This window comes from Eleutherodactylus coqui, chromosome 1 (genome assembly GCF_035609145.1).
Source record: "Eleutherodactylus coqui strain aEleCoq1 chromosome 1, aEleCoq1.hap1, whole genome shotgun sequence".
Taxonomy (NCBI): Eukaryota; Metazoa; Chordata; class Amphibia; order Anura; family Eleutherodactylidae; genus Eleutherodactylus; species Eleutherodactylus coqui.
The window spans coordinates 298,147,416-298,163,320 of record NC_089837.1 but is presented as its reverse complement, the minus strand read 5'-3'; the positions used below and the strand labels follow the sequence as shown (position 1 = coordinate 298,163,320).

Here is a 15,905-nt window from a genome sequence, read left to right as displayed (position 1 = left end):
TATAGTGGTACATGGCATCCACAAAGTGTAATAAACGGGGATCCAAGCACTGCAGTATCTCATGCTGGAACAAAGAAGGGGATCATCTCTTTTCGGGTGGTCTTCAAAAGAAGTTAATGAAAATTACATTTGTAAAATAAGTTTAATAATAATTAAAAATGATACCTGGGAGTGTCATTACCTTGTTGCATAACAAGTGCTTATGGTTTTATTAGAATATTTTATTATATGTGCCATAGAAGCAAGCACGTATGTGATGCCGATATAAGAGTATTATAATGTATCCCTCTTAGAAACCATTAACATATTTAATAAAGCTGTCCTTAGATCTCCATCATATATAATGCTAGCTTTTTTGTAACCGAAATACCACATATTTCATCCATAGTAACACAGGGGTTAAGCTGGTAGGGTGATGCTCTGATAAGATTTTACTAATAGACCAGTTTATTTTTGTGAGTGCATCAGGTTATACAACAGCGGTTCAGACAGAGATGTACAGAATATTCCCTCATTGCATGGCCCCACGGCTCAAAGGATAACTGTGCATACTGGCATAGTCACCAATATAAAGCTGTGAATAAATACATCTAGCACACATTTTTGTAGGCACCAAGGCACAGGAACCTTGTATTCACAATAGTAACCCTGATATCTAATATATTTTTATATATGAAATATTCCATTAATGCCAGAAAATAGAAAATGTTGCTGTCATTGGCATCCTGCTCCAGTCTTCAGTCTATATGATAAAAAGTACAGTGGGTATATAGAAAAATACCAGTTCACCCATATGCCTGGCATCATAATAAATGCACACTATTACCTGTGTCTGCAGCTCTAACCCTTTATCCTGAAGAATAGATTGCAAAGGTGATGGGTATTAATATGCAGGTGGATTGCAAATGAACAGCTGAAAAATATTTACACATGGAAAAAATCAGTATATAGAGTATGTCAAAAAACAGCATTGGTTCACAGTATGCATTTTAATGATTTTTTTTCCTAAAGGGAGAATATATATAGTTGAAAGATTTATAGTTCTATTTCTTGGATCCAGTCCCAGTTTTGGTGAAAAAAACTTCATTAAAATGCATACTGTGAAGTGGACCTTAGATGATTTCACAGTGGCTGCAACAACTGGACATTGCCATGGTTCTACTGAATCAAACAGATATCACTATAAACCACTATGGAAAAAAAACAGCCCTTGGATCATTTATATTATATATAGGGCCTACTGCTGTAGAAATGCATTTGTCTAGTGTGGTGGTAAGACACCTTTTATTATCTTATGCCCCAGGCATCATGTTACACAGCAGGGGGAGCTGAGCAGATTAATATATAGTTTTATGGGGAAAGATTCAGTATAACTTGTACTTTATTCATTTATATCTCTGCACAGTCCAGTGGGCGGAGCTATCAGTGATTGACAGCTATCTCTCCATGTATACACATACACAGCTGTCAGTCACTGATAGCACCGCCCATTGGACTGTTCAGCTCAGAATGAGCAGAGATATAAATGAATAAAATACAAGTTATACTGAATCTTTTCCAATAAAACTTTATATCAATCTGCTCAGCTCCTTCTGCTCTATAACATGATGCCTGCAGTTTTGACAGCGTGTTCCAGCTGATAGGTTTCCTTGCATGCAGGATTTTTTTTACTTTATGAAAAACATTTATGCAACTGTATGGCAATATACAGCAGTTTGGATATGGCTGATATTGTCTTGTACTGAAAAATATACTGCAGCATATTAGAATGTAAGGATATTCTTTTTAATACTGTCAAGAAACAGTGTCCAGATGTCTATTTATCAACATGTACCTAAAATACTTTTCACTATTATGACATATATTTGGCCCATAGAAACCTGCTTATACATTACCAAAGGCATTTGGATATTTTGTTTTGTTATCCAATCGTATACAACTCAGGGATTATTGTACCTTGACGCCACCGGTCACAACGCCCCAAAGCCCCTCTCACACCCCTAGCTTCTGATAGAGTGAAGGCATGAAGGTCCTAGTCGCACAGTGTGGATTTATTAGTGGCAGCGCTGCAGGCTTACTATTCTGCTTAGCCTTACTTGATGACATGTACATGGTGGAATGTTACAGCGGTAATATGCCAGCATTTACAGGTCATAATGTAAGGCTAAGCAGAATAGTAACCCTCAGTGTAAGCCTGCAGCGCTGCCACTAATAAATCCACATGCTGCAGCGTGTGTGCTTGGTCCTGAGGGCGATTTCAGCCATGGGGTCATAGGCAGCAGCCAGCTCACCCCTCTGTCCCGGCTGCCAGCTTTCCACTCCGTTCTGCCAGCCACATCACTGCTCCTTCATGGCCGCTCCTGGCAAAGTAACTTGCCTTGCACTCCCATGCTGCCTAAGGCACGCTGTGCTTGTGCAGTCAGGGGAGTTCTGACTTCTGGTCCGCCGCCGGGGAACCCACTTGCTGCTGGAGGTGTGCTGCTGCAGTGGCGGCCCCGCTGTATGCCTTTTCTACACATCTTTACTGGTGTTCCAGGACCTGCAGCCGAGGAAGCTGTCCAGCCTATCAGGTACTGGGGGCGTCACCCCCTGTCAATCTTGACTCCACTAGGAATTCCTGGTGGGGTCAAGATACAATAATACCTACAACTGACATAGCCCATAATAAACCTGGTGTGAAACACAATTTATATATTTATGGTTACTATAGGATTGAGATGATTAAACAGTCCTGTCTTATATTGTAACTTTGTGGTAAAAAAAATAATAGCACAATAATAACAGGGCAGCGTGTCGGCTTAGTGGTTAGTAATGTTGACTTACAGTGCTGGGTTCAAATCAAACCAAGGGTAACATCGACACGGAGTTTGTATATTCATACTTGTGTTTGCATGGGTTTCCTCCCACACAGCAAAGACATGCTAATAGATGAATATGGATTGGGTCCAATGTAAGTGATGACAGCTTGTGTACCGCAATGTGGAATATGTATGTGCTATATAGATAAGTACAATAAAGAACAGACACATTCTCCTATCAAGGAGTGCAGTATTTGTTGACTATTGATGACTGCTTGATGCAGGAAGATGTAGCATAATGTATAGGTACAGAAAGCTCATGGGCTCAAAGTAGGTGACCCTCTGAGTTTGGGGATGTAAGTTTTATACTCACCTTCCGCGCCATTTCCCCGGTGTAAGTGCTGAAAGTCGCCACTGAATGCATTGAGCGTCGCTGCCAAATAGTCCTCTGATTATAAACTTAGAACAGACAGACTACTGAGCAGTGCTACCCAATGCATTCAGTGGCGAATTTCAGCGCTCACCCCGGGGGAACGACAAGGGAGGTAAATATAAGACTTACATTCCTGGACTCACCTATTTTCAGCCCGTAAGCTCAGCTTATAGTGCTAAAAGTATCTGACAGTCTCTTTAACTATGGGTTTTAAAATTAAGTAATAGTAGTAAAGGCTGTAGGAAACAGTAATATTTCATCCATAGCAATCCTTTGCCACTGACTAACCACTGGGGTCTTGTAGTGTGATGATACTACAGGTGACCAGTCATCATGGCAGAATTTAAACAACTGGGCAACAGTACCAAAGCAGAAGTTAAAATGAAAGCCTTAAACCGGGCTCACATGAATAGGTTAGATTCCGGTGAGCCTGGATGGTCACCCTGCGTACCTGATTTCTCTATATTGCAGATGACCATGGCAGCTCGCCGGGGGGTGTCAGGACCAGTACAGATTGTTTTTCAATGTTAATTGCTTATGGGCTGTGGGTCAGACGCCTCCATTGACTTCAATGGAGACCGTCCGTGCGGAGTCCGCGGCAAAATAGTGCACACTGCTATTTTTCTTCCGCTCGCGAAATATACAATTCATATCCATGAGTGTGAAGGAAAAATTGAAAGTTCATGCTTTTCAATGCCTGCGTTTTGCTGCAGATCCTCCACACAGATGGCGATGGCAGATTCCGCAATTAGAATCCATTCGTGTGAGACCCCCTTAATACAGAATTCATTTCTATTCAGTTTGCAAAAGCATCAGCAAGTTTTCTCATCGTCAGAAAATCCATTGACATTCACATAACCATCTCTGCGCAGCCTTATCTCTATACAGAGTCCACATTTATAAATATGTAACATGTTCCACATATTCTGGCTATATTCTCCCCAAATGGGAATTACAAGCGGCTTTGATTTACTATGAAAGGCTGCAGCATTTCTGAGAAAACAAGCTCGGCAGAATCATCTGGGTGACTCCCCGCCGGCTTCTCCTCGCCCTACTCAGCCTGACAGATCTTTCCTATTTGTGTACAGGGTGAGACCTGTCAGTGGAACCAGGCAGGAAGAAGCCAATGGAAAGCCGTCTAGATGAACCTTCTTTCTGTTTCCGGCTCATTTTTAAACTATGTTTTCTCTGAAACGCTGCAGCATTTCAGAGTCATATATAGCTGTTTGTAATGAGGGAGTCTCAATATTTCATGATTCAGGCAGCATGAAACTTCTGACAGGGTGCCTTTAAAGGGACTCTGTCACTTCAGAACCCTTTCCCCAAACTGCAGCAATCAGTGAATAGTTTCAAGGACACTGATTTTCAATCTGTATTTTTTCTCTTTATACTTGCATTCTTCTGCTGTGCGCCAGCAAATGGGCGATGTGCTGCATGCTGATGTCGGAGAGAACTCAGTAGTCTTCTTTATGCATCACATGGCGCATTTGCCAGGGCATAGCTGGAGAACGCAGTTACTGACAATAGTCAGCAAGCTTGTTGAAAGAGACATCCCTAAAAGCTTACCAATGTACTGGGACAGTTTCTCCTAAGGCTGGCTGCACACAACTGAGTCGGATTCCTGCATGCGAGAGTCTGCAGCAGAATCTGACCTGTGCCCGTCTGGCATCCACGCGTACCTGTCATTACTTCTTCTCTTCTGTACTACGGATTGTCCGCAAGGCTTGCCCTTCGAACGTGCACAATACAATTAATTTTTTAAAACCCCTGCTTTTCCCGCGCCAATTTGTCGGACGGCATCTATTGACATTACTTGAAGCCGTCTGTGCGTAATCCGTGCAAAAAATAGGGCATGCTGCAATTTTTTTTTCCACAATTGATTTCCGCTCGTGTGCAGGAAAAAGCGTTTTTTCATAGCATACTATGGAAGGTATTTGCTGCGAAATCCACAGGCGGACGCCTACTCAGAATTCCGCAATGCAAATCTGGTTGTGTGCAGCCGGTCTAATAATACAAGCTGTAACAGGGGACATTACAAGTTTAAATAGTGCTCAAATGTGTAACAAATTCAGCTGGAATATCACTACACTTTGTAAAGTGGTTTTTACAGCATCTAAAGCCAAGAATATGGCTTAGGGCTTAGACAGGCGTATGCGCTAATACGCTCACCGCTACGGAGCGTATAAACACATGAACCAGTGTTTACTTTTTTTCAAAAAGAGAATATAGGCCCTGCCTTATCTTTTCTTGCGTGCAGTATTAACGCGCGAGGATCCCGATAGTGAAAACTAAACCATTAAAATCAATGGTTTTGGGGCCATTATTTTCATGGACGCAAAACAGGATAAAATCATGGTCATCTGATGAAGCTCTCAGGTCAGGCTCAGATGGCTGTAATTCATCAATGGCCATATGATGGCCTCGTGTGGTGCATAGTGTTGAGGTAGCAGTATGCAGTCCTAAGCTCTTGCTCACAACCTGAAGGCTGCAGGCTGAATCCCCTCATGGTTCAGGTAGTTGGCTCAAGGTTGACTCAGCCTTCCATCCTGCCAAGGTCAGTAAAATAAGTACCCAGCTTGCTGGGGGGTGATAAATAAACTTACTTGAAAGCGCTGCGGAATAAGTTAGCACTATACAAGATTTATTTATTTTTTTTACCTTTATATGATTAATTTTCTTGTTGTGATCAAAATTGCGTATGTAGCTTTAAGAAAACATATATTAAGAAGGTTTTTAGCTACAGGGCGTAATCTTTGATAGCTTTGTCTCACCTATCAAGATAATAGACATATGCACGGCACGCAGCAACTACGCAATGACATTGCATACTGCTGTGCATCACCAATCAACATGCACTATCTTGGCGTGTAATAAGCGCCAAGATTTTTAGCACAAGTCGTGTGAGCAGCAACATGGCCGACCTATAGGAAATTAGTACAGCATATTCCGTGCTCAAAACCTGAATGCAGAATACACCCCCATATCGCGCTCCCCACCATGTGAAATCCCTGTGGATGCCAGGCATTTTCATGTGTAGACAGCCTAGCATCACTGCGGGAATGAAGGGATCCTCCGATGCGACTGTCACAGCCACGGCAGAGGATCGCAGAGTTTCTCCCACAGCTTTTAATGGCAATGGCAGCCCCACTGAAAACAGTGGGCGCTGCAATGTAAGATCATGCAGTATGGTTGAACATGCTGTAATTTGTTACCCGTATAGCATAGAATCGCATTGCGGTGCTATGCAGGATAACATCGCTCATGTGTATGACCCTATTCAAAAGAATGCGGTTCAAATTTGTGCAAGATTTGTGTGTATCTGAATGCACAAATATCATGCGATTTTTTTAATTTTTTTTTTGCCATGTGAATCCGACTTCAAGCCAAATTCCACACAGAAATACCCGATAAAGCCTGCTTCAAAATTCGCACCAAGTGTGGGCAGTCTTTCTACTGCTAATCTGCAGAATGCCCGCTGTGGACATTCTGATGCAAATCATCTCCTGTGTGAACGGAGCCTAATGTGATGTATCCTCTTGATATGCAGAAGGGCTCCTTAAAGGGGTTGTACCAAGATTAAGTTATAACGTCCTAGAGCATAGGGGATAACTTTATGATCAGTGGGGGTCCCTTGAAGGTATTCGATGCTGACTTACCACAGGGAAGAATCTTCAGCTAGCCCGCAGCATCAAGTTCCGCACTAAATGTTGCAGAATTTAAAGTGGATTTTTGTGCAGATTTGTTGTGGAATTCACTTTTTGCATTGCAAAGGGTAAAATTCATGCTTAAATCTGCAGCAAACAATTGACATGCTGCAACTGTAAAATCTACAGCGTATATGAATTTCACACAGATATTTCTGTACCATGTGGATGAGAAATGCTGCGGATTCTCCAACCCTAAAGTACATCCACATGTTGTGTTAAATGCTGTGGATCTCCCACAGTAGAATTGCCTGCCGAAAATACAGTGTCTAATAGGACAAGCAGTATGTATGAGATTTCAAGAAATGTCATCACATGCTACTGGAGGACCTGCAGCATAAATCGAGTGCGGATTTTAAATTGCCTATGTATACTGTGCATTTTCAGCACTGAATTCACACTTTTCAATGCAAACAGTGAAATGTGCAGTGAATTCACAGCGGATCCGCAACCTATGGCTATACACTGCAGAAATGAATCAGTACCCCTGCAGACCTTAAATTTATTTACACAAACTACTCACAGCATTATGGCATCTTCAGATGGGCGCATGCGCGAATGTACTTGCCTCTACGGAGCGTATTCTCACATTAACCAGTCCAAAGCCTTTTTTGTACCATTAAAATAAAAAAACAGAACGATTGGGCAAGATCAATTTTTTTCTCACTCATAGAAATGTTGCCGGCTCACATGAGCATTTGTGTAAAACATTGCGTGTATAACGCAGTATTTTACCGCTATGTGAGCTGGTGGTGTGCAGGCGTATCGCTGCATAGGACAGCGATTTTGCACTGTGCATGAGAGTGTGTTTCTTTTTTTTTTTTTTTTATTTTAGGCTCCGTCTCTTAGTGATGTTACCTTTAAACACCGCACAATGTTTATTATATGTCCAGAGAAAAACAATAGGGCTCTATCACGCGGAATACGCAGTAAAATAGAACACGCTGCGTTCTTTTTTATGCATGTATTATAAGCAATAAAAATATGCAAGTGTGTATGTAACAGCGAAAGTCAATGTACTTTGATTGCTTCCATTCATAGAGTATTCCACACACGTACACCGCACGCGTAGTATGCAATGAATTACGCAAATGTGAGCCTGCCCTTAGTGTGTATGGGCTTCTGCCTCCTACTCACCACTTCCTTCATTCTGATGCCTAGTGCAGGACTTTATCCAAATGTAAAAGGAAGGACAGCAGTACTCGCCTTCTTAACCCTTACTGGGGTATTGAATGCAAAGCTTGAGGTATTGAGCTTGGCAAAGGCTACAGTGGTAGCCGAAACGTCGCTACTTTTTATGATATTTGAGGAATAAAGATACATCTCTGCATGTCATAATACTATTTTTTGCACCAGACTTTGCTGTCCTACATTACTGCTTTTCCCTAGTGCAGGACTTTAATCATGTGACCATGGTGTCACTTAAGGCCCTGCATAGCTCGTAGTTGCTCTTTCACCTAGATATTTACAAAATTGCGGCAAAAACACCATGGTTTGCCATAATTTACATACTGCCATATAAAAAATGTAGTTCAGCTCCAGGTACTGCAAAACCACAGCATTTTTGCTGAGATTGTGCACAAATTGTGGCAAAAAAGGGCACTTTTGAGACTATGCGGGGGGCAGCAGCACTCACAATCAGAGAAAGATGCAACCAACGGAGAAGGGGTCCTCAGGGAGAGGAAGTCCTGGGAGTAGGCGATGAGCTGAACAGGTTGTCCAAAAGTGACTCGCACTTCCCCAGCTCTCTGACAGCCAGTTCTTGGCTGGTGACCAGGAAGTATGTGACAAGCACATACAAAAGAATTTGCAGTCTGCGGACTGTCAGCACACCCTATGCCAGCCCAACCTCATACATAGGTAACACGGGCAGAACTGTGAGATAGAAGGCAGTGCCAGCATAGACTGTGGAATATGCGGCCCACCTGGAATCTACCTGCTAGGGAGGGATTGCCAGGCCTCGAAGTAGGAAACCAAATGAATCATTGGCTACAGATAAAAGAATGATTTTTATTTTGTTCTTCATTTTCAAGTTTGCAAGTTGTTTCGTTGGACAAAGTGCAGATGAGGTAGGCATGTTTCTTGGGGCACTTGGACTTCCACAGGAGCTTTTATTATTAGAGATACAAAAATATAAGTCTATATTGTGCATTTCAAAAGTATGTTTCTTCCATTAAAGGTCCTCTGTCATCACTTTTGAGCCCCATACTACATTATCGCACTCAAAAGTGAAAGGACAGGTGTAACACCCCAGAGGGATGACCCTGGGCACCTGGCTAACATGAAGAGCTGAGAGGGTTAAGTACTGATGTGTCACGGTGGCACTTACCATGCTCTGGTCCCAGAGGGATGACACACTGCCAAGGACAGTGTAGATTGCAACCCAGGCTTCAATACTGCTTTGGCTAGGAGTGCCAATAAAGGGGATGAGGGGGGTTGTAGTAGATATCACTCGTGACGCCACCGCTCCCACACATGGGTATTCTATGTGGCGCAGTAATAAACACAGAGACCTGTGTGTAGTACCTCGGGTCCTTAGGAATGGTTAAAGCCCGGTATAACTTTTACTTGAAATAAACTTGAACAAACAGGTATTACAGGTACAAATCACTCTAGTACTGATAGGCTATAGCTCAGAGGTAGGGAGAATACACAGAATCAATACGGCCCTATAGTTCACGTTATCTATAAATCACCGGTCCTGAATTGGGAGCACTCCGGGGGAGGTAGGGGGGTAAGGGTCTCTCCACAAACACTCTGGCAAACACTTACTCCAGAAAAAGGCTTAACCTAGATACACCCCGTACTGCATATGCGTGGGTGTCACCATCAAGTACCTCTGTGTGGTGATCATAGAGTTGGACGGCCGCACAGGAAAACGCCTGTATTGTGAACGGGTACCTGTTTTTAGAAAGTTGTGAGTTGCTCTTTCTCTTCCATCTTCACCTACATGGTAGCTGAAGGTGCTTCCATGCGGCTCTGTGTTTGCACTCTCTCCTCCTGAAGATGGACTCCTTTCCCACTCTCAGACACTCAGATTTATACCTTCACTTGTACCACATGACACAAGAGAATAGATACATTCAGCAGACAGAGGTGACAGGCAATGATTTTACGAACGTTAACCCTTCAGACCCTGCAGCTGTGCAGCACACATACAGAAAATGACAAGACAGCTTTGCACAGTGCATCCACATGAGACAAAACATGTATGACATTTATGGAGGGGACCAGGATGGTGTTCGGGGCCACTACACAGGGGTTCTGAGGAGCTACATTTTATACTCACCAGGTCCCCTGTTCCAGTGCCGTGCCTCCGAGAAATCAGCAAACGCACACGGTGACTCTTTTCATATGGCTGTGTGTGTGGACTCTCTTATTCATCTTTATAGCGCAAGCACACGGATTTGTGAAAAGAGTTACTATGTGCACGCACTGATTTTTTGGGCACACGGTGTTGGAAAAGGGGACTGGTGAGTATAAAAAGCACCCCCCCCCCAAGCCCCTCGGTTTTGAGCCCCTTAACTCACACACATCAGATTGACTTATTTTTATATATATTGCGCTCATTTCCCTGCAGTTCTGCCTTCTGTCTGCTTCTGATTAAAAACCATAAAGCGTTGTAAATTTCACCCCGATTTCCCTTCCTCTATGCTACCAAACCCATGATGCCTTAGCACAGCCTCACATGGGTGGTTAGAGCCAGTGTCAACTCTGCCTGCTGGTAGGGGTGTGCAATGATCCTCCCTTTTATAAGTATACTACCGGGTAGGGACGTGAATCGCGCCCTTCATCCTCTGTAAGTGTGTAACGGGAGCTGTCTAATCATCAGCAGTAACTGTAATAGTAGTTTGTGTCCTCTTGTGAAGAGAATGTGTGGAACACAAAGTTTCATCATACTGCAAGTTCTGGTGCCTATATCAGTGACACATAGTATGAATTCGGCTGCAGTGACAAATTTTGTTATACTTGAGTCTATGGGGATCTGTTACTATGCAACGGCCCTAGTCTGATGTTTAGAGAAAAAAGCTGCAAAAAAATGAATAGGTAAGAGAACTCCTTAACCCCTTCCCAGCCAGTGATGCACTATTACGTCACAGCAGGGAGTCAACATAGCAGTGCCTAACTCAGGATTTTGAAAGGGGAACTTTCCAAATTGGTGGCCAGCACTTATAACCACAGTTCATCTTCTTCCTCCTTCTCTTACTAACAATCCATTTAATTCAGGTTGTAAACCATGTAAAGACAGAAGATGTGTGCAGCACACTGCAGAAAATCTCTCATCTTTCTGCCGCATACCCCAAAGCAAAAGTTTTAAGAACAAATCCAGAACCACGCTCACTACACAAAACCAGCACCAAGCTCAGTACATAAATACAGCTCCAGCACCAAACTCAGTAGATACATACAGCGCTACTATGGAGCTCAGTACATGAATACGGCATCAGAATCAATAGATAAAGACAGCACCAAAACTAAGATCTATACAGATTTAATTGAGATTACACCTTGCTATATTTTTAGCATTTATTTATTTTGCATATTTATATAGCACATACTTTTGCTACAGCCATGAAGATCACTTGATGGGGGCTCACTTTCTAAGCATGTGTTTGGAGTGTGGGGGTAAACCAGAGTACATGTGAAATAGAATCATAGAATGGTAGAGTTGGAAGAGACCTCCAGGGTCATCGGGTCCAACCCCCTGCTCAGTGCAGGATTCACTAAATCATCCCAAACAGATATTAGGACAGCCTCTGTTTGCAGACTTCCATTGAAGGAGAACTCACCACCTCCCGTGGTAACCTGTTCCACTCATTGATCACCCTCACTGTCAGAAAGTTTTTTCTAATATCTAATTTGTGTCTCCTCCCTTTCAGTTTCATCCTATTGCTTATAGTCTTTTCTTGTACATTGTCCATCTGAACTATATAATTAGACATACTTTGCCTCCTAAATTACAAAAACCGCTAGTACTCTAGCCCCTATTACAAATAGAATAGTCTTCATTCTTTTAACTTATAGCATCTTTATAGGGGAAAGTATAAACTTATCTCCTGCTCTTCTCCACTACAGCCATTGCTACTTTACCCAGGCTTTCCACCCGATTTGCACTATTAGGCATTTCAATGCTCGAATCAATAAGGCCCTCACTGACTTCACTGTTTTTACAGCTGCGCAGAAGTGGGCTCATTGGCTCACATTTGGTGGTTTTATCCATTGGAAGAGGTTGGAAGACTTTCTTAGTAAACTAAGCAAACTTGTAACGCGCATTATCTCTGATTACTAAATAGACAATAGCAATAGACTGGGAATCACCTAATATACCTTTTTTTAAGAAGAAAAGAAAAGCAGTAGCTAAAATTCAGGAAATGCAATGTTTTGAAGAAAAAAAAGGTTAATATTATAGAACCTACAGTATAGCCTTCTTTAGATTACATTGTGTTACAAGGTATATTTTCCTATTGTTCTTACCAATATCCAGGGTGCAGAATCCCAATACAGAAATCAAAATTGTCTGTCAGGCAAGATAATGAAGTTATAAACTTCAAAAGAAAGTAGGGTATTCAATATTGTACCATTTTGTTACAGTAATATACATATGAGGGTGTTTTTGTGGATCCAGATTAGAGAACTGAAAAGTCACAATAAATTCAATGAATGCTTAACAAGCAAAAAAAATCTGCTTGGATGGCATTTAGGATTGAGAAAACTTTCTGGGGAAAATGAGATCAAATGACTTTGAACAGACTGTGACCAATTTTTTGAAATCGTACAAAAATGTGGGATGTAAGGCCACTCTAACACACAGTGTTAGCAAAACACTGCGATTACACTGCCGTTTTCGGACTCAGGTTACTGCGTTCAACAGCCGTTTTTAATGCACCCCATCATTGTGATGGGTGATGATGGGTGTTAAAAAGTGCAAAAATGCAGCAAAATAGAGTAGACAGTCCTCGAAAAAGCTGCGTTCAAGTACATGTCTGCGAGGCCCCATTGAAATCAATAGGAGCGTTATACTGCGATTACTGCTGCATTTAAAATTGTCCCTCAAAGTATATTTCATGTACTTCCACTTTGACTACTTCCTGGCATGGTGAAAGATTTCACCAGCACATACGTGCAAATGAAAAACTGTATGAAGGAAAGCGGATGCCTGCGATGCCGGTTGATTACTGCTGGAATATTCCAAGGGAGAACACTGGAATACATAAAAGAAATAAGTGACTTCTACAAACATTGCATCTAACTTCCCACATTTTTATGCCACTTAAGTTCTTTGTTTTTACCCATCTGCCACCTGATGACTTTATGTCCTGCTTCTAACTATATGTTACCCTATTCAGGATTAACTGTTCATAAGTATATTTATAAACATGTTTAATTGCATTTATATCTACACTTCTTTATTCTACTGTTAAAATTATTGTCTGTAAATCTGTTCCTGACATTCAAAATCTGAGCACAAATTTGGAATCGGCACCCAAAACTCTGTAAGAATCACAAATTTTGTCCAAAAAAAAATAAAAACATTTTTTAACAGTGTTATTATTGACATGCCCTTACATATCTTCCATCTGACCTTGCTATTTGACCTTTCCCATCCCTTTTTCCTCTGTTTACCTCCTGTCTTCCCATCCCACTTTCCTGTTTTTCAATTATTCTTTATATGCGTTGTTATCAAAACAGTTATAGGAACAGTCACTGTGCCCTTCTTTTAAGAAAAAATGCCACTGCGCCTCCTAATAAAAAATAGTGCCAATGTGCCCATTGATTAAAAAATAAATAAATAAAAATTAGCCCTGAGATAAAATAATACATTCTCCTGTGTACATCCCGCTCAGCCTCCCTATCTTCAAGCCCCAGCCTTGGCCTCCTTTACCCAGCATCCTTTGGAACAATGCAGCCTATGCAATGATATCACGCCTCTTGGGTGACTGGGAAGGCGCTAAGAGGCGGGGTAGTTAGCCAGAAACATTACTGTTGTATGCAATTGTATTTGCATTCCAAAGATGCAGGTAAAATTAATATCAAGGACAAGGTCAGCATAGGGATTTGCAGGCGCTTGCACAAGGAACAGGGGCCTAATTATAGGGGGTGCAGAGGATGCAGATGCACCCAGGCCCAGGAGCCTTAGGGGGCCCATAAGTCCTCTCTTCGCCATATAGAGAGCCCAGTACTATGAATAAAGCATTATAGTTGGAGGCCCTGTTACAGGTTTTTCACTGATGCCCAGGAACTTCAAGTTATGCCTCTGACTTGGAACCTTCCTAGCGTGCTCCTGCGCAGGTTTCAATGGTATGTTGCAAGGATAGCACAGGCAGAGGTGCTGTGAGAAAAGTGTGTGTTGTGATAAGGTTGGACAGCCTGATACACTGAATATAACATTTATGGAAGTACAAAAACACTGTGCTTACATGAAATGGTCTTATTTCCCCTTTAGTAAGTCTCCTTTTATCCAGCAGACTTTGCACTAGGTATAAATTACAGAAATGCAATTTATGTTCTCAAACACAAAAGGGAGAAGACGGCCTGAGCTGCTTGTGTCAGAAGGAGAAGTGAAAGCTGTGAATAAAGAAGGCATTGGTCCTCCTTTGGCCACTTCCACTGTGCTGCTACAGTCCTGTGACAGGAGAGTACCAACAAATAGGAACAGCTGTCTACAGAGTAGAGCAAGAGATTCTTGTATAAAACTTTATGCGAGAGTGCAATGAAAAACTGAGTTTTTCACATGCAATTTGATTGCAGTTTTCCTATGTGTCCTATGCATTTTTGTGATAAAAATATGATATGTATCAGATTTACATCTGTTTTTCACACATATGAAAAAAAAATCCCACATAGTTGCAATCGTAAAATGCTTTAAAAATGGAATGCACTCGCATGGCTTGCAAATTTGATTGCTTTTTTTAAGGCTACCTTAGAACAAGAATCACCCCAAAATAGTACATGTAGTGATTTTTCAAAATCAGGGTGACCGTATTTGCACATGTTTTTGCGTGCATAAAACATAGAGAATAGAACCCATTGATGTCAATGGACTCATTTTCTTGAGCGTGTTTTGCGGGCGCCCGCAAAAAGATAGGACCTGCTCTATATTTCTGCATATTGCACAGCAGAGGCCCACATAAGAGTCTATGGGATGTGCGCAAATACGGGGGATGCATGAAACACTGCGCAAAACCCCAGGGGAAAAGAATACATCTGGACCTCATTAGGCTAAACAGACTTTTAATACACAGAAAGGGTGTGTCAGGCGTGTGTGAACTGGCCCTGCATGCGCACAAATTGTAGTAATAAAAGAACAGACACACGCACAAGCAACCTCGTTCATGCACAAATATGTTGCGCTGAGGCAAGCCTTTTTGTGCATAGGCTCATGTGAAAGTGCCCTTGTACTATTAGTGCATATGACATATTACTAATGTGGATGAACCCATTGAAATGACTGGGTTCTCTTCCCTTGCGAGTTCTGTCCATCTCGGAATTGGAACATCACCCGTGTGAATATACCCTTACTGCCTTCCGCAATTCTCTATTCATGCATTGAGTACAATAACAATAAATAATGCAGTGATTTCAAAGTTTCTCAATCCATCTACGTATACACTATACAAGTCAGGAGAAAGAAATGCCTTGTACACTCGTATACCAAAGCTTCCAGTATGTGAAGGGTACTACAATACACTGGACTAATGGACAAAGAGAAATACCATTGTCCCCATGTAGTGCACAGATTTCCTCAGAGTACAGATGCCTCCATGAAGTTTACAGATTTGCCCACACTATCATTCCTGCCAAATATGGTGCTTCAAATGCTCCTATGGTGCCTGCCAAAGTATTGCCCCATACAGTACCTCCGAGCCTAATTTGTGCTTACTACCTGCCTCTGGTGAACTTCTTTGTTCTGACACAGGATTTTATGGCAACATAGTCTGACGAAATCCTGTACTATACTGCCACAAGCAT

At 42.0% G+C, this 15,905-nt stretch overlaps 1 protein-coding gene across 3 annotated transcripts in view; it reads left to right on the top strand.

Moving 5' to 3' along the window:
* LOC136573095 (CYFIP-related Rac1 interactor A-like) overlaps positions 1-15,905 on the top strand; it is a 119,208-nt gene that overhangs the window by 53,892 nt on the left and 49,411 nt on the right. The window contains exon 1 of one of the 3 annotated variants that reach the window (XM_066574308.1): positions 8,987-9,004. The exons of the other annotated variants lie outside the window; for them this stretch is intronic. The gene's annotated coding sequence lies outside the window, so the exon portion shown is untranslated. Of the gene's footprint in view, positions 1-8,986; positions 9,005-15,905 lie in introns of those variants that run through there. 3 annotated transcript variants of the gene reach the window in all.